General features: G+C 39.2%; 1 long non-coding RNA gene across 1 annotated transcript in view; it reads left to right on the forward strand.

Annotated features, from left to right (window-relative positions):
- The first annotated feature begins 8,776 nt into the window (after positions 1–8,776).
- LOC138114261 (uncharacterized) overlaps positions 8,777–26,166 on the forward strand; it is a 136,588-nt gene continuing 119,198 nt past the window's right edge. Inside the window, exon 1 of the long non-coding RNA XR_011152553.1 lies at positions 8,777–8,920. This is a non-coding gene — a long non-coding RNA (uncharacterized lncRNA). The remainder of the gene's footprint in view (positions 8,921–26,166) is intronic.

Below are 26,166 nucleotides of genomic sequence, written 5' to 3' on the forward strand. Positions count from 1 at the left end.
TGTCTCAGAATTTTTACAGATCTATTTGGAAAGGTCATTGGAAAAATCTGCTTAGTTTGATTCACTGCCATTTCAACAAGTACGGAGCTCATGTTATTATAGTATCTATTATTTAGTTTCTTTTCTTCAGTGCTCTCTCTACATTGACAGAATTGTACTTAGCCTGATACCTTACAGCAACTCTTCTATTTTCAAAAATACTCATTTTAATTTGAAAATGCCACTAGTGAATGAAATACTGTCTTATATTATCTGAATATTTCATACTTATAGTGATGTTCCAGCAATAATAATAATAATCTCAAACTATTCCTATGACTTTCTTCCCTTGGTGTATTTGCTGGAATGCAAAATCAGTGGGAGATTGCTGTCCTTGGTGTGAGTGTAAAGACTTGCTAAGAGATTCTTACTGGGAGTCTTTAATCTTTCCTTTTTTGGCTTTCTCACCAGCCTGTGGATTAGGGGTTGTGGGGAGCAGCAGCAGCAGGAGCAAAGCCACAGCAACCACAGCTCCAAGGAATGTGCGGGAATAGGGAACCCACACCTCTGACAGAGTGGGGGAATGCCCATAACTAATTATAACTTGAGGGGACTTCAGCTTTTGAGGGTTAGTTCTTGAAGGGTGCTTAGAAAATTAGTAGGTGTGTGTTAATACCTTGTGAAGTTGAGGTTTATGTGTGTTATTGCTGGTATTGATTACGCACATTTCCTGCCTGCGCTGCTGATTGTGTTGCTAATAAATCAAACTGCTTTGATAGTGAATTGATTGGTAGGTTTTGAATTGAGTAGCTTTCCTCCAGACAAGGTACTTAATATTGATTAACACATTCAAAAATTTTAGGAGTAATCCAGCAGCAGTTTAAATGCAGTTAAACCAGTTTGCTGATTTTTCTCTCCCATTATTCCGTGTGGCTGCTCCTAATTGGATTTATGTCATAGCTAAAAAACCCCCTAGCCCTAACTTCATTAGTGACCCCCATGGAATGGAAAGTACATTTCAGATTTTCATTTTCAGTTAAGCAGTCGTTGTCCATAAATCAGCTGTTATTGCATTTTATTTGTACTTCCATCACGAGCACTTAAGTGTTAAAAAAAAAAACCAAACAAAAAATCCTTACAGACACACACACACACATACATGCACACCCTCCCCTCCTGCAGCATTACTGACAATATTTTCTAGGCAGAAAACTTTGGAAAAAAATAAAAAACCCACCCAGCTGCCTGCCTTGGACAGCTGCTTCTCATTCTGTCAGTAATTGCCTCCATTCTAGGTGCTTCTCTCAGGACTGCAGTGCAATTGCATGCAGAAGGTCTGACTAAGTGGTCACAAGGGTCTATTCTGGCTTTAAAATCTAAGAAATTACTGACTCCTGAAGGTTGCTAAACCCATTCAGTTTCTACTGAATGAACTGGAATTGAGTGTACGGAGTTCTTTGCAAGGAAGCACTTTTTATAAAGAAGCCTTCAAAGATTTAATAAGCTATAAAAGGTGAGATTGAATCTGCTCTGATTAGCACCTGTAAATGAGCTTGAACTGACTACAGTGATCAGATGCTGACAGCCCCCTTCTGCATAAAAGTAAAGATAATTACCCAAGAAGTAATTTCCTGGATGGGTTTAGCCTTTCAGAGTGTGGTTTTTCTGTATGTATTACTGGCTGTAAGTTCCTGTCATGCTGAAACTCAGCATTTGGCATTGTCTCTTAATTTTGTACCTACAGAAGGCAGCAGGAAAATTTCCAGTGACTGCAGCGAGTTTTGAGTTGGGATCTGATCAAATATTCTGTGGTATTTTTTTATCACTAATGGCAAGTACATGATTTGGTTTTCAAGTCTTTGTGAAGGGTATGGATGGGGAAAAGAGAGCAGATGGTTTTAAGTTTTTTAATCTGTTTAGAAAGTTTCAGGTTCAGGGTGTCTTGGAGCCCCTGGGATGTTTACAGTTCATGAACTCATTTGCAATCATTTTTCTATGACTTTTCAGCCATACGTTGACACCCTGTACCTTATGTGGTTATTTTCCAATTGACAGACTGGTGCTGGAACATGAATTGTATATTTCTGAATCTGTAATTAAGCACAGAAGTATTCGTAAGGAGCTAGGGAAGAAAAGAAGCTTTATAATGGTTCTCTCCAGTATATGCCTCAAACTGATGAGACAGAGCAGGTCAGTTTCCTAGAAATGTTTCTCACTAGCGTTTCCTAGCCAGGTACCCCCTTGGCAGTCTCCAGATAGCAAGCAGGTCAGTTGTGTTCCCCTAGAGTCCAAAATCCTTTCTGAAACGCAGACCCCAATCACACTTCGGCAACACAATTGCATGGAGAATTATATCCTCCTAGCCATGGTAGGTGTGATGTTAAACACAGGCTCTCCAGAGAGTGGCACCATAGGTCCTGAATTCTGATACACTGTCAGAAGGTATTCATCAAAGAGCCCTGCAGCAAGAGCAAGCTGAACCATGGTTCCTGTCTATTGAAAACAAAAAGTGGGGGGGATTTTTTTTTTTTTTCCAATTATAATGTTGTTTGGGTTTTGGTTTGTGTTTTATTTTTTTTGTGAGAGGAGTGCTTTAAGGGCAAGGGCCTGAGTAAAATAAACTGTTTCAGGAGTATCTTCATGTATCAAAAGTTGTGGCTTCTAATAATTTACAATATATCTGCACAAATTAAGTAAGAAACTCTTGCCTTGAGCTTACTTAAATTAGATTTAGTATTGATTTTGATGGTTGATAAAAGCTGTTTGGACCTGAGCTATTTTCAGAAGATGTCTCTAATCAACTAGTAAGTTTTATTCTTAGGATTGTGTTGGACTAACAAAGCTTTAGAACTGGTAAAATAATGTATTTATGGACAGCTGAACTTTTTGTACTTGGATCTTTACATCAGCCTTTTCTGAAATATATTTTAAACTTTTAAGAACTAAAATATAATTTTTCTTTCAATAATGTCTCCTAGTAGGGTTTTTTCTTCCTGTTTGAAAGTGGTTCTTCTAAATACATGATGTTGCAATTCAAAATTATTTGTACACATTGAAAGAATTTGAAAATTATTTCCTGATTATATGGAGACAACTTTCAAAAGCGAGTTTTATCTGATATTTGTTTTCCCTAATAATTGTGTAAAGTTATTGCTTCTTATTGAGTAAACTCTGTTACTAGAATAGCTTTGAAAAGTGTGCCAAAAAAGAACTGCAATCTTGTCAAACTACATTCTGTATAGAATTTAAATGAATCCAAATTTGAGAGTCATCTATTTTAAATTGTCTTTCATTGTGGCAGAACAAACAACTGAGTTTTCAATGTGACACAGCTGCAGAAACTCTCAAACCACAAAAAAAGCCCCAGACAAAAAGCCCTGTAATGGTAAATTTGTAACTATGGATGGTTATCTTTCCCTCAAAGTAAAGGGAAATAAGGTTTTATTTACATCAAACAAAGTTAGAATATTAAAAAAAAAAAAAGCTGAAACGGAGGTGCTTCCCCTGGGGGCAAGGCAGGAGCTGAGTGGACGCCAGGTTTCTTAGAAATCTGTGTCAGCTGAAAAAAGCTGTGAAGTTTGGATTCCTTCTGACACCAAATGAGTTTGTGCTTTCTCTCACTCATGGAGATACTGGAGAGTGTTTCAGCAGAGCTGCATTAGCTCAAGAGAAACACTCAAGGATGTGCTTCTCTGCTGAGTTTAAGTCCATAAATTGTAGCTTTAACAGCTGCTGGAAGACACAGGAATATTTGACTTTTTGTTAGTACTGCACATTAGCTAAAATTTTGCTGGGAATGGAGAAAGATATTTCTTGGCTGCCACAGGTACATTGTAATTACTGGAGCACTATGTTCAGATAAATGGAAGACAAAGTACATGGGATTAATCATCTGAGAACAAGATTGTTCTTCCAAGTTCTGTGGTAAGACTTCACAGCTTCTTTCCCTGTTTTGGAGAGGGGCTTTGCAATCCTTTAGGTGTTTGCTCTTTAAATTGGATAGTGTTGTAGGCTTCAGCAACAGTTCAAGGCAGGGCAGTGCTGGTGTATGTGCTTCATGCAAGAGATTTTTTTCCCCTCTGAAAACCTTATATTAAAGGGATCAAAGGAATACTCTACAAAAGTGTATCCTCCTGCTTTTCTTTCTGTTGCCTCATTTGTACTAGATGTCCTCCATTGTTTTGTTTGTTTTTTTAATATTACTTCAGGAATATTTTTCCCCGATGCATTTTATCCTTCATTGCATGATTATCCTTTATGCAAGCCTATTCACTCTCTAACTTGCTTCTCCATGTTGTACCTCTTTTGTAGGTTTTTTGTGTTTACTGTTCTTGCCATATATAGCTGCCATATAGTCCATGGTTTCTCATCTTCTGCTGGTAGTTCCTTGGATGCCTTGGTTTTCAAAGCTGAACCCTCTGTTCTGAATCCTGTGGCCTTCAGAGTCTATTTATCTGGACACAGAGAAGCATATAGTAGGGTTTTTACCTCCAGTCAGATGATAAATTATAGTTCAAATAAAGTAGTATTATGCCAGTGGATGAAAATAAGTTCCAGTACAAAGCACTGGCTATGCTTTCACTCTGTTTTCACTGGGATTTTCCTAGAAAATTGGAGGTGAAGTGTAAAACTATGTAACGAGAAAGCATCCTTTGCTTTTCCTCCTTGCAGCTTTACCAGGTGAAATGAACCTATAAAAACTGCACATGCGTCTGTATCCAAAAGTGGAATATATGAATTCAAACTTGTATTTGTAAAAAACTTAGAAAGCTGGGGGGTTACTAATAACTGAGTTCTTTAGAGCCTTGTTTTACTGTTTTCAGCTTTGGTACATGGATATGGTGATGGGGGACATATGTCCTCTTAAATTTAAATTCCCGATGATAATACATTTTTAAATTTCTTTTTTATCTGTTCCATAAAGTAAAAAATAACATGCACAATAAGGTCTATTTGTGATCAGGATTTCTGGTACTAGGAGCTAACAGACATATTGTCATTAAATAGAACAATTTTAATGTTCTTTAGAAGGTGTACTTTTCATCATAGTTTGAATGACTGACTTATTATGGGTTCTGGAAGACATTTGATTAATTTATTCTTCTTGTTATGGGGAATTTCACTTGGGGAAACTTAGTGAGGCTTTAAAAAAGTTTTAGGTGTTTGTATTGCACCTTGAATAAACTCTTCTTTTAATGCCAGTAGGCCAAAATCCTGCAATGGGAGAAGAGTGCAGGTGGCCCTTGGGAGGGTGCTGCTGTCACCAGGTGCTGCTGTCCCCTGAGGGTAATGAAGCCACATGCCAGCACCTCCCCACCGTATCAGCCCTGGTAACACAGAGGAACAGTTCAGACTTTCACTGACCTGTTTTATCAGTTTTAAGGAATAGGGAAATCGGGCTCAAATAGCTCATTTTCCTGCACTAACAGACTGGAAAAGAGGAGAAAGCAAAGTGTTTTAAGACTGTCATTTGAACCTTGTGATGCATGCCCTAAGAGGTGTTGGAGATTCCAGTCAAAAGGTTAATTTAAGGCAACTGTGAAATTTAATTTTACAGTCTGTCTTGCACTGTTAGGGGGAGAAATTAATTTAGCAGTAGATTCTGGGGGATGAAATGCAAGATCAGACCTTCTGCAGTTGACCTCTGCTCCACTGTTTTCAGCTGTAGACAGTTTTATTTAAATCTAACAATCAGCAGTGTTTGCACAAACACTTGGATATATGGAATTCTGGAGGAAATGCATTTTTGAAACAGACTATTCCCCCTTCAAATGCCTGGGGAAGAGAGGGGTTTGAGGTGAGAATAAGCTAGGGGTCTGTGCTTATTGCATCTTGTGATTGTTGTCCTGGGTACCACATCACTCATCATGGACTTTAAAGTGGTCCTAAGCATTAATTTGTGATTGGAATTTGAAACTGTGATTAGTCTTCAGTGTTAGAGCAGGGTAGGTGAGCAGACACCAGAGAGAGGTGTTGAATGCAAGTGTCACTTAGAAAAAGTAGATGCCCTGACAACAAATTAGGATCAGGATGTGTCAGAATGCTCATTTTTGGTGACTTGCTGTCACTGTAGAGAGTTTCTCAGAGAAAGCTGAGGAAATGTATTTGGCTGGTAACAATTTTTGGCTGGTGTGTTACAAGAGAACCTTCCCTATTTCTTTTACACTGTGTGCCATTTATAGGCCATAATTGTGCCTTATGATTCTTCTCCTCTTCCTCTTGGGACAGACTATTTGAAAGGGCACAGCTTTTAGACATTCAAGGTTCGCAATTGCAAATTAGCACCAATCTTTATGCACAGAGTTCTATTTTTATCACTAAGGAATATGTGATTATGTGACATGAAATCTCAGGTGTAGTACTGCACTTTAGTTAGAATTTAAAAAATGCAGTAATGTCACAAAAATCGTACTATTAATATGGCAGAACCTTGCTTTACACATTTCTGTTACATTGTTTTGTCTTGTTCAAAAACTTAGTGCTTACATCAAGAAGGACAGCAAACTTTTCAGTTGAAGGGGGGCATTATTGTTTACTAATAGTGAATGTGAGTCAAAAGTCCTGAATTCAAGTCTCAAATTTTGGAAACTGCAGTTTTTGGTCACTGAACTATTCTAAACTTAAATGGTAGTAAATTAAATAGTAAATAACCTGTACATGAACTGTAGGCTCCATGGTAACTAAAAATACTGCAAAAATGCAATGAGGACCAGCTACAGCATTAAAAAAGCACTCCAGATAAAATAGCCAAGCTGTTTTTAATGTAACACTAGAAATTCCAGAAGATACCAAGGTCAGTCACGCAAGGGCAAATCAGTATTGAATACACTTCTTCCTGCACCAGAAAAGGCACTCCAGCATAGACTTAGATCAGAAGGTGATTGTGCAGCATTGTAGCAAAAGTGGAGCGTGTAAATTTTTGGGTCTCATACTAATTTTTGTAAATTGCTAGCTTTGGAAAGAGTTCGTAAGAGTCAAATGTTTGGACACAACATATAGGAATTAAAATGTATCTGATAGGAGTGATCTGCTCATAGTCCAGTTACCAAAAAGCACAGTGAAAGTGAATATTTTAGACTGTAAGCCTATTTTAGGCTCTAAGCTCTAGGTTCTTTCACCCAAAATATTGGTGTTCCATCATTATTTTGAGCAGTCCTAAGAGTGTTCCAAGTTGTGCAGGGTGGAGGTGGCTGTGCTGTCCCAGCTCATGGCTTTCTCAGAGCTGGCATTCTTCTGGTGAATCACCCCTGCGTTGGATGCTGTCTGCTCCCACAGCGTCTGACTGGAGGACTCCAACCTATCTTGCAGGATAATTTCAGACCCCTTTACACATCTGAAATGATCATACTCTGGCCCCAGATCTTCCTAACTTAAGTCTTGCAAGTCGTCTGTGATGTGCTAAGCCAAGAGTAGGCAAGAAAATTTATGATGTGCAGTGCTTTATGATAAATAGCGATTTGTTCTTTATTTTACTGAAGAGAGTAGCTATTTATAGCATTTTCACTCTCCCAGAAAATTAGGTTGCCGACAGCTGAATTTTCTAGCAGTTATGCAAACTTCTGAGAGAGACTGGACTTATTAATACTGATCAAGTAATGAAGCAACACAAATATTATTTTTTTCGGGTTTCTCAGGTTTTGGAGACATCACAGAAATGCTAATCTGACCATCCTCCAGCAGTGCTGTGTGGTTCCATAGAATAGAAGGGCTCTCAGGCACAAGTTTCAGGGGGAAGCAGAAATTTATTTGGCTGAATGATGATGAGAGTGCAGCTGGGTCAGGTGGGAAGGACAGGAACTGACTCCTCCTGGATGCTGAGGGACTGCTTGGTGGTGCCTTGTGCTAGAACTGGGACAGAAACCTGAGCCTTGCTGCTTCTCTGCTGAGTTCCAGTTCTCTCTGAACTCTACATCTCTGCTTCACCAATGAGGAATCTTTAGATACGTAAGGCAAATGTGAATTCCTGTGTATTGTCCTGATACTAAAACCCACTGGATTGATATAACCACACCAGTCAGAGTTAAGGCAGGGTCATGATATACTTCAGATGATTCCATGAACCTTTTGTTCGTCTGCACTCATAATTGAAAGCCAGGCCCCTTTGTAAATGACATTTTAAAGAGTTTGACATTTAGTCAAGGTGACCACCAGTAGGTAACTTTTAGAAAAATCAATAATGCAAATAGTGGTCTGTTAGGAGAAATACCACTGCGAGGTCATTTTTAGAATAAAGCTCATTCTACTTGCATCATTGTCCCCTCCCTTTGCAAAAAGGGAAAAAGTCACTGTTTTAATTACTCTGTGTGCTGTGTGACACTGCAGTGACTGCTTGTGTAGGCAGTCTTCCAGTCAGAGCTGTTACTTGGCTGTGTTAGTGCAGGGCAGCAGTCTGGCTTTAAGCATGCATGCTTGTCTTTTGTTAGCAGCAAAGCTGTCAGGATAATAAATGAAAGCAAGGCTGGTGATTTTGAAATGGATGGTCTGAATCACGTATCAGCAGGCATTCTGTTAATACGGTTATGCTATTTAACAAGAAAGTCTCCACTCTACCAAAGGAGGGTATGTTGCTTTTGTTTCCAAAAGTTAAAGCCTAGATAAAACAATATTTAATCAAGGAAGATGATAAAAAAATTCTACTACAGAGCATATAAATAATTATGTTTTTTCCTGCTGACAAAAAACTTGATCTTCAAATTGAAGTCATGTTTGAATTCCAGTTTGTATTTTTGTAATAACATGTTTTAGTGCCAATACAGTGTTAAATAAGTTTGTTCTGTACCATCTACAGGAAGCCCCTTTCTGAATGGAAGGAAGCTTTTACAGGCTCACATGAGACAATGCATCTGTGCTAAGTTCTGCAGCAGCATCTGGCAGTTCTACTCATGATGAAGAAACGTGGAGCTGAGAATGACAGAATACATTGAGAACGAAGCTAAAACAGGTAGGAAATGTTCTCTGTTGTCTCAGGCTCTATTAAGAGGAGCACTGTTAAAAATGGAATACCACTTTTAATATACGTGCAGTTACGCTGCATGCAGCAAACCAGGCAGCAGCAGAGATTTGTGCAGGAAGATGCCCTGAGACGCCACGCCTAGGGATAGCTGGGAGGGTGGCACAGCGTCTCGCTGCTGACAGCCCTTGGCAGGCGAGTACAGCGGTTTAGGGGAAGCCCCTCCCTCTGAGGAGCAAGCCCCAGGCGAAGGTGGTAGAGTTGCGTCGGTGGAGGCAAAGGAGGAGGAGAAGGAACTCTCTGTATGGGTTCCACGGGCAGGGTTTATTGCAGGTGAAGGATCCAAAGACGGAAAGCTGGTTTTACAAGAGGGTCCAGGGGTTTTATAGTCAGGAAAAGAAAGGCAGGGATAAGGGTAACAACCAATCCGGTAAGGCAACAGGGGAGGGGTTAATTGGGAATTAGCCAATGGGTGTAGCTCATAGGAGGGGTCACAGGGAACAGCCAATGGGGGCACTGAGTAACATAGAACTTTCCAGGACTGATACATATTCAACTAAGGGGATACAGGGACTCGCACATAAAACTAGGAGGGGAGAACAGTAACCAATCAACGTGTATTAAACAAATTAAGGAAACAAAGGATCATTGGGACTTGCCATCACCATGGAGGTGATCCTAGATGTTGGTTCCTGGCCACCAGGACTTGGATGCTCTTGTTCCCTCTGGGGTCATAGTGGCCACAGCCACTTGCACTGCAACAATGCCCCGTAGGATGCCCATCTTTTCTGAACTTTATCAAAACCAAGAGATTCTATAGGTGTCATGGGAAGACAGAAGGCAATTCAGCAAACATGCCCTGTCCTGATCACCAGGGGAGCACACTGGCTGGCTTTGCAGTCTAGTGGGCAGAGCCTTCCTGCAGGCTCTGCTGTCAGAGGAGGAGAGCTTGTCCCACTACTGCCTACATATTCCTGTCCATGGGAATGGATCCAGGCATCGTATGGCTCTGTGTCCGCAAACACACATCACAAAAGGAAACACACAAGTGGTCCTAAGCATTTGTTGGCTGGTTTTGTTCACTGTTCGTTTTATTTCTAGTTGTTTGCTTGTTTGGGTTTTATTTGTCAGGCATTTTTGAATCTATTTAGTGCCCAAGCGGCTTCAAAATGGCCATGATTTTGGCATCTCTTTTTCCAGAAGTCATGAACACAGGAAACTTGGTTTTTTTGCATACTGCTGCTACTTGGAAAAAAGCAATCTGATATTAACATCTGATGACTGATCTTGAAGGATGAGAGAAATCACATAAAAACTCATTGTAAAACCATAATAGCTGGGTTCACTGTGTTGGATGATCATGCTCTTGTATGAGTGTGTTTTCTTCTGCATGGAGACATTAAGATACATATAAAGATAGTAAAAGGTCAAGTAATCTCTTAGCACAGCAGGCAGACTCTTACCCTGTGAAAGCGGAGTTTCAGGTTCTGCTTCCATAGCCCTGGCTCATGTAAGCCAGGAGAAAGAGTCATTTGACCAGATTTTGCCATGGCAAGACCAACAGTCTGCTCAAGTGCATGAATGTCTTCTGGGGAGTGTTGTCACTTCTCGAAATAGGATTGGAAAAGATAGAATATGACTTCCTCAGTAGATGGACACCCTGGAGGTGGTTCAGCTTGTCACACCAGATAAGATATGTCCTCTGCCTTTGTATTAAAGTTCATCTATGTTTATTTGACTCAGATGAAATTAGACAAGGAAAGTTTTAAAAAACACACCAAACTCAAACAACTCAGCCTAAATGAAAAGCTCTGTCATGTGCCACAGAGGATAACAATATTTGATATCCATGTCAAAATCCTTATTTTGAAATTTAAAAAGAAAAGATCATGAATATAAATGCTGTGGTAAAGGCATTAAGTTTATTTTCCTTTAGTCTTTAGTATTGTAGCACTGCTCCAGTGCTGTGATAGTCTCTAAATAGTTGATGAAGATGGTAATTCCCTGTTTATTGAAAAGCAGAAGTGAGCCTTGTGTGTTAACTATTTTTCCCTTCTCATTTTACATTTGTACCAACAATGTTTTGGAGCTGAGGAGTCCAGTAAGAATTTTGAATAATACCGTCTTGTTTCTTTTCCCTGCCATAAAATGGCAAGTAACTTTCTAAGTGTCCTGTAGATTTAATAATCTTTTTCTTAACACTTGTGCACTGCCTTAAAACAATGTATGCTGATTTCTACATTCCTTTAGCAGGTTTTTGTCTTTCCCAAGGTTCTTTTTCACTGTGAATTGGAGTTCATTCTGGTGTCTGACATTTCTGTGAGCAGAGATCTGTTATACCAGTTGCCTTTTCTCTCCAACATTAGTGGCACTGCCTGGAGTCAGGCTGTTCTTTTGGCCTCTGTCCCCATGTCTGGTTTTCCTCACACATTTCATTTGTGCCTATAGGTGTCACAGTGAACAGTTAATGCATAAGTTCTAAAACATGTTAGTGCTCATATAGATTTTACACCACGTGTCCAGCTGCATGCAGTTTTAAATGAAAAACTCCCAGTAGATGATAATTAATGATACATACAGTAACAGTTTTTGCATTCTTCGAAGAGCAGTTGAGTGAGAGTAAAGCCTTTTGGCTTTCGAGGTGAACAAAGTCATTTTCATCAACAACATGCTACTTGTGCCACCCCTTCTGATCACTGGATTTGGACACTTCTAGAAATAATAATGATTAGATGATACCCATCAGCCCAAACTGTTCTGTGTTTCTGTGATGAAGTACAATTTGCTGTGTAATCTTCAGTGTCCTTTTTAAACATAGAGCTGAGGGCTATTGGGAGGTAGGTTGTTTACTGAACTTTTTCTCCTCAACACTGTGTAATTATTTTTCCATTGGCACTTTCAGTCACAAACTGCTATGTTTTGTGTCATCAGAAGGATCAGGCCTCCTACAGAAAGCCCGACGTGAATGAAAATGATTACTATTTTCTAGAATACATTGCAGATAAAAGAAAATGTAATTGCTTCAGACTGGAGATTTAACCATAACAAATGTTGTCATCTTTTATCAATGATAACAACAGGTGAAATAAAGAAGGATGGGAAGACTTTTCTTGAGATTATGCAGGGTGTGTTGTAATTGTCTGTGACAGGCTGAACCTGAGGCTGGTCCTGACCCTTTTTTAATCTATTTATTTATAGGAGACTAGAAAATAAAAGCCATGACTTTCCCAAAGTGGTACCACATGTTTTGGGATAGTCTGGTTTTGTTTGGCTTGTCTCATGAATAAATTTTCATCATGAAATAGCTCTATTGGGTTCAGACACAAATATTTATTTGCTGATGATCTAGTCTACTACTATACAAAATTCAACTCCTGTTAGTCTGCAGATGAAATATATGGTAAAATAATTATGGTCACAGAGAGATACAGTATAAAAAGGGCTATTTTTTATGCTTTTCTAAGGGGAGCTGGGTGATGTGGAAGAGATGATTTATGAGCTTGATGCAATAAGCAGTGGCTTGAAGGCTTAAGAGACTAAATAATGCATACAGGATGCAAAATAGTTATTTGAGGGGAGAAGAAGAAATTACTTTGAGTTTTTGTATAACTTCCAGTAACACACTAATCTTGCATCATAGATTACTCCCTTTTACTAAGTTGTCAAATGTATAAATTAAAGAAGCAGCTGGAGAAATTCCACAGCAATATTACAGTGCTCTCTTCCATTCTTTCTTACTAAAAAGCATCTGTGTAAGTTTTTATTGATTCTTAATGGGATAGCTGAAGTTTTATGCAGCTGTCTTGTTTAGCCTCTATTTGTATTAGGCAAATAGCAGATCATCTAGATATCAACCATCTCTTGTGGACTAAATCAGTGTTGTATTTTCATTTCTGAAATCAGTTCCTGTGTCCTTAATGACTTTATTTCCTAGATGAACTTCTTTTGCCCAGTCAGCAACTTTCTGAAATGGAAAATACTTAAGATGTAGTTTTGCTTACATCATCTTTTGCCATCAATGTTATTCTTAGTTAGAGATCCTGGATGTTTCTCATCATTTATGGTGTCATTTTGATGGACTTTTGCATTGCTTGTCAATTTCGGCATATTTTTGATTACTGCGAGCAAAACTTGGATGGTTTGGTGGTCTTTTCATTTTCCAATCATTTTCACAGAACCACAGAAGGGTTTGGTTTGGAAGAGACCTTTAAATATCACCTCCTTCCAACTCCCCTGCCATGGTCGGCGACAAGAAATGCCCTGACCAGGTATCTGTGGGCAGACAAGCACAGCCAGTGCATAACTTCTGTTACCACCATAATGCTCGTGGCCTTTAAGGACACAGTTTATTAAACTCATTAACCAAAAGACCTGTAAGCTTTATCCCAGGCAGTATTTTAGCTGTTGAAAGGGGAATGTAAATTTAAGATAGCCATTATTTAAAACAATTAATTATTTTAAAAATAATTTTTCTTCTTAACAAATTTAGAATGAGAACTAGTATTTATAATAGTAGTAGTATGAGTAAAAAAAATATTAATCTGTAAATATCTTAAACATACATTTAGACTTTTCCTCCACATCTTTTTGGGATCTTATGAGGTGCTATACTATGGACCAGATTTTAAACAGACCTTTTGTGTTAAATGAGGTAATACACAGTGGAGGACATGCATAGCATTTTAGGTAACCTACTCAGGAATTTCTGGTATTTATGTTCAGTCATAATCCTCAAATTTTTAAGTGAAAAGCTGAAAATTTCACAGGAAGTCTTACCAGAGTTCAGTGCTAAACAGATCTTTCAATGTCCTGTGGAGTAGGTAGAAAAGCTTTCTTTTAGTTTTCTTGTCCAATGTTATTGAAATCAGAGGGACTAGAATTTATAGCTTTCGGGTTTAGGGTCCAAGCCCTGCTGTACCTTCCCCTTTTTATCAGGTGCATAATGCCCAAGATGATAAGCAGCTTTCCCTCCTATCAAGTTAGCTTTACATAACTGAGGGGCTGGGATGTTGTTTCAACGTCCCTACCAGAGTGGCTTATCCCACTGAAATGTTATTCTAACTACAGAATACTCAGATCTTTCGCTAATGCACAAAAAATATGTCAAATTTACTGGTGTTATGGGTTAGCAAGCACAGTCCCAGAAGTGATGATCTTGCAAAGGGGTGCTTACAGCTTCCTCTGTGACCTGACAGAACCTGTCAGCTGGCCAGTTTGAATATGGACAATTTTTTGAGCCACTTAAAGTTGTGACCGTCTCTGTGATCCACACTTAAGAACAGACAACTCCCCCCACAGCTCTGTCTCGTTTCCAGTGCTGGGACAGGTGGCTGTGAGCCCCATGAGGGGGCCAGCGGGCCCGGCCCAGGCCCTGCTCGGGCCAGGCCAGGCCGGGCCACGGCCATCCTGGATCCGATGGGCCCTGTTCCACCCACGGAACCCCCCCCAGCCCTGCTGTGGGCAGCCGGAGCGGCTCAGCTCCCCCTCTCCAGTGCGGCCAAGATTCAGCTGAAGCTGCACCGCTGTCCAGCAGAGATCATGTGAGCAACAGTGATAAGGGACATTCCAGCTGCAAGGCCTAGGTGAGATTAACCCTTTTATTGCTGTGAAGAGCTGAAAACCTGAGGGAGAAGAAAGAGGAGATGCTTAAAGCTGAAATTCTGCTGTAAAGCTATGATGTATCAGAGTACCTGTTGTAATTTCATGAAGGCATGGGGGGTGGAGCATTCAACTTGTACTTGAGAGCAAAAGCACCTGCGCTGAGATAGGCAGATGCTGACACAGCTGTAATTTAATGAGAAATTTGAACAGGGAGAGATGGAAGCGATGAGGACTTTTGCTCCAAATGGGAAAGGAGAAGACCTCAGTTCCTAGAGATGCTCCCAGAGATAGTCCTAGAGATGAAGATGAGGAGGGCCCTTTGCTCCCAGGGAAGGAGGAGGGCCTCTGTTCTTAGAGATGAAATGTTCCCAGAGATGGGTGAAGAGAACTTTTGTTTCTGAATGGCTCAACCTTAAAATTGTACCCCAGTAATTCAAGAGTGGACCCTCGAAAGCAGTTGTGGGAAAAGCTGCAAGGCGTGGGAAGGGACTCGCATGTGAGCAGAGAACCAACCCGGGCGGCTGGCTCGTTGTGATAATGTTTTCATAGCATGGGCAAGAGAGACTCCTCTTCCTACATGGACTGAACAAGGTTATTATGGAAGTGATAAACAGACTGAACATCTCAAGGGTTGTCTTTTTACATTGTCAGTGGGAGAAGGGAGAAGGGGGGGGGGGGAGGGGGAGAAGAAGAGTTCTGAACGTGTGGTATGATTTTTTTTTTTTTCTTCTTTTAGGTCTGTTAATAAACTTCTTTATATTCTTTCAAGTTTGGTGCCTGCTTTGCGTTTCTCCTAGTTCTTATCTCACAGAAGATAAACAGTAATGAGTATTTTGGACCAAACCACTACATTAAATTGGTGTTTCTGCCTGGTTACAAAACGAACCTGCTACAACTGGTGAGCTGGGGCACTTTGTAGCAGATTGTTTTGGGGGTTCTTTTCCTCTCAAATTCAGGCAGTGCTACAGTTTAGAAAAATGATTAATCAATTTCATCTGACTTTAGCTTTATTTTTGATAGAACAGCTTCGTGCATAGGATATAATTTGGAGAGTGCTATGAATGCTTATTCTGTCAGATACAGACAATAAAAGTGCACAGAGTAGTATAAACCAGGCAAACTTTCATTTTCAGAATTATACCACTGATAAATTTCAACAGCATGTAAATGACTTGTAGATTCTGTGTTTAAATTCATGCAAATGGAGTTATGTGTGAAACTTTTGGGGAAGACAAACCTGATACATCCAGGGGAACTTCAAAAACCCTGTGCTTGACTGCAGGAATGTGTGCTCTGACTGATACACTCACTGGTTTCTCACTTCTTGAGCTTTCCATCTCTGACAGAAACAGATTTATCCAGTCAAGGAATAAGATATTATTGTTAACATTTAATCTTTACTAGATATCCAGTATGTTATTTGAAACAGAGATGACAACTGGCCAAGTATAAGCACAAGTGTGTTGCTGTTCTCTAGGTGCCCTTGTGGGACAGCCATTTCTGTTTCACAGGTGGGGAACTACAAGGAAAAATCAGCATTTTCCAAATTAAGAATGTGTCAGCTCCCCAGTATTTGATGAGAGAAGATTCCTGAAAATAAATTAATAGTAGATTGAGGGAATAAAGTGCTGAGCAGTTTTTGCTTGGAAGCTGAGATACCTCAGGCTCTTCAGGGCCATGTGCTTTTACTGTTGGTGCTCAGTGAAGCCAGAAAGAATGAATATATTGATAATCCAGTTTGCTGCCTCCTTTCCTGGTTAGTCAAAGCTGATGCTATCTACAGCTGCATCTTCTTAACAGTGTGAGATAGGGAAATAATATGAAACATTCTATTTGAAAGTCCTACTGTCACAGTAAGACAGAGCCTGCAACAACAGGCTCTAATTTAGATGCTAAACTGAGGAAATAATTTTGAGAATTTTAGCTCACTTAGCAGCAGTAAAACAGCCAGGGAAATATTGGGGAAACACTTCACTAGAAACAGTGCTAGATGCTAATGGAAACCGCACACTGTATTTAAGAAAGTTTGCCCAAATATGACAAGACTGCATTTTCAAGTCCCTTTTTCTTGATAAACTGTTCAGGAAGGACCATATACCCACAGAAAGTTTGTCAGTGTTTTTCTATTGATACAAATGTACAAAGTATTTCTACTTATCTGTTGGCTAAGCTCACATTCTCCACTCTGAGCTGTGAAAATACCAGAACAAAAATTACTCAAAATAAATACACATCACAACCCAAAGCTGGGTAGCCACCTTTTCTGTTAGAGTAACATCTAAGATGAAAAAATGAAGTAAAATGTCTGTAGTTAGCACATAAAAGATACTGCTGTAACTGGCTTGCTACTGCAAGGAAAGAAAAGTGGTTTAGATTTGCACTGAAGTGCTTTTTCTCTTCTTAAATGGAAAAGAATGTATTGTCTTAGGATTCTAGGAGGCACTTCTGTCCTTCACACAATATCCTGTGATACTTCTTTGTGCATCGATGGTTGCTGCTGCTTGCTTGGCAGTGAAATGGCTCCTAACTTCACTTCCTTTGCCATTACAATGGTTTTTGCTTTTCATATTTTTAAATGTAAATGAGAAAATAAATTTTAAAATGAAAAAGGATGCATATAACTCAGACTTCAGGCTTAGCATGTTGACCAGGACTGAGTGCTTCATATATAAGGTACAGAACTCTCTGAAGTTCAACCTTCCCTCTTCCTCCTGTCAAGGATGGAACAATATTTTGGTCTTTTGGTGTTATTCAAGCAAGGTTTATAAAATGGCTGATAGTGCAATTAAATGTTCTTAAATGAAAATATATAATGAAAACTAAAACTAAACTAAATTAAAATTAAAAAGTGGAAAAGGAGTGTAATATGGAAATTACTTCCAAAAAGCAAGAACATTTTCTTCTTAAAAGCAGAATCTCTGCTATTCAGCTGTTCTAATAATGTGCTTTTAAATGTATTAAGGAAGTGAACTAAATAATGCCTGTACTTCTAAAACTTTTGCAGTAAACTCACACTGGTGCTTTAAGATCCTCAAGAAGAGCTTCAGACTGATGGCAGTATGTTAAATCTTGTCTCAGTAAAAGCCAGAAATTATCCAGCCTGAATAGAATAGTAAAATGAGGTGTAGAGTGCAGGCGAAGCAGACAACCGTGTCTCATTTTTCCATGTATATCCTACAGTGCTGAACTCACCTTCAGGGCCCTGCTGTTTCTGCCATGCCTGATAATGGACTGCTTTCAAACCTGGCCCAGTGAAAGAATTGGGGCTGGTGGTACTGGGTAATTGGTACATAGTGCAGCAGGATCAGGAATTCTGTGTATTATAAAAGTTGATGCAGCTGTGAGATTTGGTTTTAGTGACAGATTGGTGATCTTGCACTTCTCATTGTAACTTCACTGCAAGGTACTTCAGTGATATTTCTGTATCTTTATTTACTGAGTTCTTGCTTCTAGTGTGGAAATAATCTGCTTCATATATCTCCCCTGACCCCTGCTCTGGTCCTCAGACCACTCGGTGACCACTTGCACCCTTGTGTAAGCCACAAAGCAGATAATACACAGAAAGCCTTGCTGCACATTGATTTGCTGTATGGCAGCAGTATTACAGCAGTTGATTTGTTTCAGCTTATCAGTGAAGAAATCCTATACATCACCGACTGGGGATAAAAAAAGCATAAAGAAGAAATAATTGTGCAGGGTAAAAAAGTGTGCAGAGCAAACTCTTACTTTGAAACTGCATGGTAACACATAAACCTGCAGTGAGCTGGTTAGCTGTAGAAGAACCTGGGGAGAACTGGCTCTATTTATGACTTGAGAAAGTACTGCCTCTCCCAGTGAATATAAGTGTGAATATAAGTGAGGTCCTTAGGAGAACTTAAGAGTTGGAATTTCTGCAAAAGTTTCATTATGTTTAATCCAATTTCTCTTCAAGGCAGGGTCTTTTCCAAATATTGGGCCATAACAGATGATTCTGTCTACAACCTCTTACAGAGCTAAAGAACAAAAAACTTTCAGAAAACTCTTAACAAACTGACAGATGTCCTGTCCTAAATGAATGTTTAATGCAGAATTTCAGACTAAAGAAGTAAAAGTCACCTTAATGTTTTCCAAACTTGTTCTCAGCCCTCCTGTAAAACTTTCAGATGAGCACTGTGCATAGTTTTGCCAGATGGCAACAGCTGTTTGTAATTTAATAGTGAAATGTAAAAACTTTCTAGAAATTTTTCTACTACTTGCAATATAGTTCTTGTTCAGATAGAGCCTCAGATTCCTCAAACTCAGCTCTCACAAAATAACTTTCCTTCCCTCAAGAAGGAGAAAGAGAAGCAAGAAGTTTCTTCCTCTACTGTACTGTACTCGTTAGTTGTCAAAGTAATGCTGTAATACAGATTCATAGTGATTTTAGACCCTGCACTTCCTAATGTCCCTGTACTTAATTTGTATGTTTCTTTTACTCCCTCTGAGCCCAGGGATAAAAGGCAAATCCTCAGTGTCTGTGGGATTCAGCAGTATTGTGACCTTATTCAGGGCTGGAGCTGGTCATGTATTTCCTTTACAATCCTGTAGTGGCCTTACTGTTGGTTTCTGTAAAACAGTGGCTTTATGGACGAATTTTCCATGTTAGATGTGTAAGGATTATAGTAGGGACCTGGTGGATACTAAAAAAGTAATTTCCTAATAGTCGCTAGTTCAATGAGGATTTAAATCTATTTTAAAAATTTGAATGCCTTAATCTCCTTAATTCTTTAGGAAATTTGGTCTTTTTGCCCTCTCTTTTTGGATAATTTTTGGCACAGCTGAATGTATCTGGAAAAAGAGAATCTGTGAGCAGGAAATGCACAATTTGGATATAAAACACACGCCTTTTGGATGTGCTGGCCAATAAATAGCTGGGATTTAATGGTCTCCTAAGCTGAGTATTAGTTCGCTCCCTGCTTTGGATAAGATGCCCAAAGAGGTTTTGCTGGCAGGCATCACTCAGGAGAGGAGGAGTTGGCTCTCCTGCTTTCTGGAATAGATTTGTGATGCTGTTGCCTTGCCACCTTCTACCCTTGTCTCTTAATTTGTTCCTTTTATACCTTAGCCATGCTGGTGTGGGTTTTTTCCCTGTTGAGCCCCAGAGCAGGTGCCAATGTCCATTCCAACCGTTCTGCCTGCGACGTGGGTTTTATCTTTGTCGTGTGTGGCTCTGCCCCTCAGGCTTCCCCACAGCTATCTGACAGCACAAGGGTTTTTGTGAATGACTCAGACAAAATCTCAGACTGGGGGTTTGGATCCTTGGAAGATGGACAGTACTGGAGCACGTGGAGCCTTCCTAATGTAAGACTTCTTTCCTGTCAGTAGTCAAATCTCTTATCTGAAGTGCATTGAATCAAGATGTTGGAAAACCTGCAAGTTTTTGTGTTTCTCAGACTGTTTAGAAATGAGATTAAGGGTATGGAAATGGATAGAAAACTGTTCTTTTCAGTTTCACAAATATGATCATGTGCAATATTTGATATTCAGAAACTGCAGAGAAGCTGGTATCCTGTGGGATGCTTATCATGTTTTACCTGACTTTTTAAAATTTATCTGAATTTTCTGGAAACAGCTTTGGCTTGTAAGACAGTTTATTGTCTTTTATACTTGAATAAAATTCAGTAACTCTTTAAAGATGTTTTCCAAATTGAAGAGATTCTGGGACTATTATTATTCTTGGATTATTATGATGTTAATTCTTGCCTGTATGTTTTAAAAGTTCAAGAGAGCTCTAAGTCAGAGTTGTTAAAACCCATAATTGGCACATAATCGGGCATCAAATGTGTGATGTTGTATTACAGGTGCTTGCTGGTTAGTTCTAGTTAAAAATCAAATTCTGGTGTGGTGTGGTTGAAAGTTAATGATTCAGAACTGACTGGATGATGCCTTCAGATCACCTCAGTTCAGGAAGGGTCTTCTGGCCAGAAGACTCTGAATATATGATCAGAGTTGCCAGTCCCAGGTCTGAGGATAGGGTAAACTTTATCTGCTTGAGACTTGAAGGAAAAGTTACTGAGATCCCAAACTTGCATGGAATCCATATTTTCACTCTGGCTGGGTGACTCTGGCCTTTAGCTAGTGCAGTTTAGCCTTTTTTGTCTTGTGCTGCACTTGATTTTTTGTCTTTGCTATATTCTGCAAGCTTTAAAATCTTTGTAATCCCTCTATATTAATTTTATACATTGAAGTTATGCAGTCCTTTTATATGCATATTATCAATTTCATAGAGTTATTTTTAATCCCAAATTTCCACATTGATTAAATACTAGTTGTTCCAAATATTTGCAGTACTACTTATTTATAACTGCAGATATGTGGCGGGAGCTGTAATGTGAATTCGTGGGAGATCAGCTCTGGCTGTTCTGAGGGAACGCAGTAAAACTGTTCCTTTGAAGTAACTGTTGGCTTTGTTCAGTACTTTGTAGTTATTGTAGGTATAAAAGAGCCTTGTATTTAGAAAAACAGTTCAATTAACTAATAGAAGAAAAAAGAACCATACTTCTGTATGTTGGTTCACTTCAGCATGTTTAAAAGCAGTTTCCCCTGGAGATGTTATTACACAGGAAAAGAGGTGTGAGGAGACTGGAAGAAAAAGACAGAGAAAAGGAGGAAGCAGTTAAAGCAAGGATATACCATAGAACAAAGAACAAGAGGGAAAGCAACAGAGAATTTTCTTTTTTTCCTTAAAAGCATTGAGTGGGAAATTGGTCAGTATTACACTGCAATTGGATGTGCTGTGTGTGTGTACTGTTACCTTTAATGCTTTCAGTTGAGAAGATGCAACTAATGGAGGTTTCCCTTCTTACTTTGATTTCAAGATAATTATTATGGTGTTAAGGTCCGAAGACCCAACGCTGAGTCAGGAAGCCTATAACTTTCAAATACATCCATCATTGCTAACAGTTTCTTGTTCTATATCCTGTCATCGTTACAATGAGCTTGTGAGCATCTGCTCTTGCCTTTTCTGCCTTTTGATGGTAGCCTTCTTTTGAGTCCAGTCACTCAAAGTGTGGAGTGATATTGTCTACTTCAAATTATTCTTCAGTCTTTTCTCTATATCAAAGTACAATAAGTCTCGCCAAAAAGTTTTTGATCATGTGTAACAAGTTCAATGCAAGGAAGAGAAACTCAGGCAGCGCAGAAGAATGTTTTTGGATGCACTTGAAAGCTTGAAGGAAATCCCCCAAACCATTTTATTTTCTCTTAGGTACTGAACAGGCTGCTGGATGTCTTAAGTCAGCAGCCCCCATAAGGTAGAATTTACCAAGATTGTGATATCTGCGGACTTCTATTTCTATTTTGCATAACTAATAGACTAAGCTATAGAGAATGTGTGATGGGAGAGTATAAGGGACCCATATTTCCTCAGATAGGTAAGGTCATAGCCCTGGAGAATGTTCTGTACAAGAATAAATATTTTTAAATGCAAATTTGAGAAGTCAGTATGGAGTCTAAAGAAGGGGCAGCACAGCAGCAGCTTTTCTCTGTTGGTGATTAATTTTGCTGCAGGCGTTCTGTATCAGCTCGAGTTTTCCCAATGTGTTCTGAAAGAAATGGAGGTCTACACTGCAGTTCTGGAAGTGTCCCTAAAATGTCAGGCAGTGATGAGTATAATGGTCTTTATCTCATATGAAAACAATTTGATTTTTTCTTTGAAACTTTGGAGAAAATGTTTTGAATCTTGTGCTGGTCAGTAATAAAGCTGTCTTTACTCATTTTTTTGAGATGGGATATATGAGTATCTGAAAAGCATTCTTGTGTTATGTGATTAATTGTTGGGTAAAGTTAATGAGTAGCATCTGTTCTGCTAGAACAACAGCTTAATAAAGCTGTCCACTCTTGAAGATGAAGGATGTTTGCAGATGAGTGGCAGCAGTAGTTGTTGAGGGCTGAACCAGCTATTAGTTTCTTAAAAGGGGATTCTGCATCAGGGAAACCAGCAACGTTCACTGATTAAGAGTAGATTCTGTCATTCCCCTATCCTAATGTATCAACACATCAGTTTGACACTTGGGCTTCCATCTAGACTCACACAAAATGAATGAGCAGAACTTGCTAGTCATTTTAAGCTGAGTGGATCAGCTTGAATATTTGACAGGTCTGATCAGTTCTAATTTTACATGAGGTTGCCCCAAGAGTTAATTGAGTGAAAGAGTTGTCCGTTCTGTTACAGCAACGTCACAAGCAGAGTTTCTTTAAAAGCTCTCGAGTAGCAGTCTCAGGTTGTGCCTTGCCTCGCACTGGCTCAGGCAGCGCTGACTCCGAGCTCAGCGATACTGAGAGCAAGGCTGAGTCCGCTGCCGGAGGGGCCGAGAGGCAGACACATCCTGCCACTGAGTGGTGATGGAGATGTGCTGCAGCCTCATTACTGTAATTAGTGCCTACACTGTAACCAGGGTGCCTCATGGCTTCTCCAGGTAGAGGAGATGGTTATGGCTGTCCTAATTACTTCTCCCTCTGCAATAGCTACTTTTGGCAGACAGTGCCTAACTATTCTGGTTCCTTCCATCCTGTGTTCTCCTCTTCTCCCCTATCCATATCCAGATGCACTGATTTGATTATCTTCATGCACCTTTGAACCTGCAGAAGGAGGAGCAGCCCTGGCTCGGGGTACTTTCACGTCACACAGTGGCCATGTTCTTCTTTGCATAAGGTGTTGGCTTGTGCTTACCCAGCTTTGAAACCAGTTGCTTCTCTTTATTCTTTTCCTGTCTCCTTCAGAAGAAAACCAAAGTAACTCTTCACAAAATACCTGTAAGCAATAAATGAGTAGCACCTTCTGAGGCTATGCAGATGTGAACTGAGTGCATCTGGAAAGTGGCTGTTGCAGACAAGGCACCCACCTACAGAAGGAGGCCATTTCTGTAAAGCACTGTGCTGGTAGGGAAGCATTTTTTCTAAAAAGGAGATGCCTCTGGAACTGTGTCTTGTCATTCCAATATCAACTATGGTAAGTATTTCCTGTAACTATTTTTTAATGCTCCAGTGATGTAAAATTAATCTTCGGTTTGAGTATGACAACAGTGCTCTTTTCTTTATATACTGTTCCTCCAGCAACAGCAGAAACTTATAATCCCTCAGACCTTTGCTTTGCAGTATAGTTACCAGACCTGTTTATTCACAAGACTCTGCCTTCATGCATATTATACATGTTTCCCTTAGCATGTAAACAAGAAGAAACTGTTTCACTTTCTCTAACCTACCATGAAAAACCTCTCCAAGAAATGATAAATTCCACTGCAACCGCTGTTTCGCAAGCTACAATCAATTTCTAGCTTTGTTTCATTATGTAGATAATTTTGTAAACCCTCAGTAGTTCCAGACTAAAAAGCAGGAATGATGTTTTTTTCCTGATGTTTTTTGTGGCTCAAAACATTTGAGTGATGTAAAGGTATTCCTTGTGCTGTGAGTACTTTTGGGTGGTATTGTAACCATGGAAGCTTTATGTTAATTGTAGATTAGTTTTTACTATGTATGGGTTCGTTCTAACAAAATCTTAATTTCAGACAACTTGCTAAAACCCTGCATTTTAGTTCAATGATCCATTCTAATTTCTAGCTTGATTTTTATAGCTTCTTTCTGTAATTATATTCACAAATATGCCAAAATATGCACATTAATCTTAATCATTTCTGTTAATGAGTTACAAATTTTATTTCATATCATGGCTAGGTGCATGTCACAGTGCTGCTATGCCTATTCACTGGTGGTTCCTGGAGCTACTCAGAGCTTTTAATAGAGGATGCTCTCTTAACTTCATTACCAAAACAAATGCAGTGCTTGTTTTGCACAAAATTTAAATGAACGGTTCTGTTCAAGCTGAAATTAAAAAAAAGGGGTGGAGGGAAGAGTACAAGAAATACTAATGCTGAAACAAAACATGTAACAAACAGCAAATGAAAGGAAGACTTATTTTCCATTATCAGCACTAAAGACAAAGGAGTGAGGAGGCAATCTTGAACAGCTCTCAGCCTGACTGTGAGATGCTGGGGGTTGAGGAAATGCTATCTGCCTTCAAAAAAAGAAATTTACTAAAATCCAGTTCAATTTCATAGAAATTGCTGGTCCCAAGACACAGTCACGTGCAATATTAATTTGCAAGAACTAGAGAGAATATCCTGTGAACCCTGTGCCGTGATACACATGAACAGGAAAACTACAGGGATTTTAGAGGATAGTGCATATAAATTTGTTGCAGATTAGATTTAGCTGTAGTAGATAACAGAAATCTAAATAACACTTTGCATATGCATTATCTACCTGACAATGGACACTTTCAGAGTGGAGTTGAAACTAAATTTGTGAATAGAAAACTGCCGGATTTTATTATGCATTTCCTGGAGGGATGCTGATGCAGTCCAGGTATTGAACAGAGTTAGGAAATCAGCTGCTTTAGATTTAACCTTTCACCTTGGATACAAAGCATTGTAGGACTTCTGTATTTTGTTTTAGCTATTCAGAGATGCAGAAAGACCAGAAATCTACAACCGTTTTCATTTGAACTATATAGAAAGTAGTTTCCTGCAAATTTTTGGCGTAACTCAAGGCATTTGAATATAATTGGAATTTTTAGACTTGAGCAGAAGCAAGAAATACTTGTGCTAATCAGTAAAATGCTTTTATCTTACACTCCATACTTCATGCATGATTCAGTCTATCATATCTTCTGTTTAAATTTTTATCACACATTATTATGTATACTTATAAAACAGCATTTTCACTGAGCTCAACAGATACTTCTTAATAAAAGCTTATAAGTAAGAAAGAAAAATACATTGATAATATAGCCACCCAAGGTGCAGCTGGTGAAGCAAACAGGAAAGATTTTCCTCACAGCTTAGGAGAAAAGCTTTCAAGAACACAGAGAAAATACTTCCAGCCTCCAGACTCTGAAAAAGAGCGCTCACTGGAGACACAGACTTTCAGGCCTTTGTTCCAAGTCCAAGGTGTTTTGGACTCCTGGTGTTCTGGAATTCATTTGGGTCACATATTCTTTTTGTTTAAAGAAATAAGTCATGCAGGAAAACTGTGTTTACTGTCTGTAGTCAAGACATTTGCTTATCAAAGATATGTGAAATACTGCTGCTTACTACAAGGTTTTCTATTTTAACCATTCCTGGTTTTGCTGGAATTCATCTACAAAACAGGCAGCTGGCTCTCGTAGTTAATGCCTTCCTTTTCACGAGGGAGGAAGTCCTAGTACCAAAATGTTGCCATAATCATAGGCTATGACTTTGATGAGAAGTTCCCTTGTTTAATGAGAAAAGTTGTGGGTTTTTTTGAGCAAAGCCTTACTTCTGTGGATTCTATGAAAATCCTGTTAAACCTGAAGAGGCAAAGCAGTGGAACAACAACAGCTGTTCTCAGGAAGTCCTGTGTGCTAGGAACTATTATTGGAAATTGAAGGTCAAGAAAGACAACTGTGTTCACTTGCTGTCATGTGTGTGCTCTCCCTCCAATGTAAGTCAAGGTGCTTGTCATGCGTATTGCACTGCAGAAAATAAATAAACTTGCCAGAATATTATGTCAATGACATTATTTGCAGTTAGAATTTAAGAGTTTGTTGTGGCAGCTACAAGAGAATGTTATCTTTCAGAAAAAAAATGTGATATCAGATG

This window comes from Aphelocoma coerulescens, chromosome 8 (genome assembly GCF_041296385.1).
Source record: "Aphelocoma coerulescens isolate FSJ_1873_10779 chromosome 8, UR_Acoe_1.0, whole genome shotgun sequence".
Taxonomy (NCBI): Eukaryota; Metazoa; Chordata; class Aves; order Passeriformes; family Corvidae; genus Aphelocoma; species Aphelocoma coerulescens.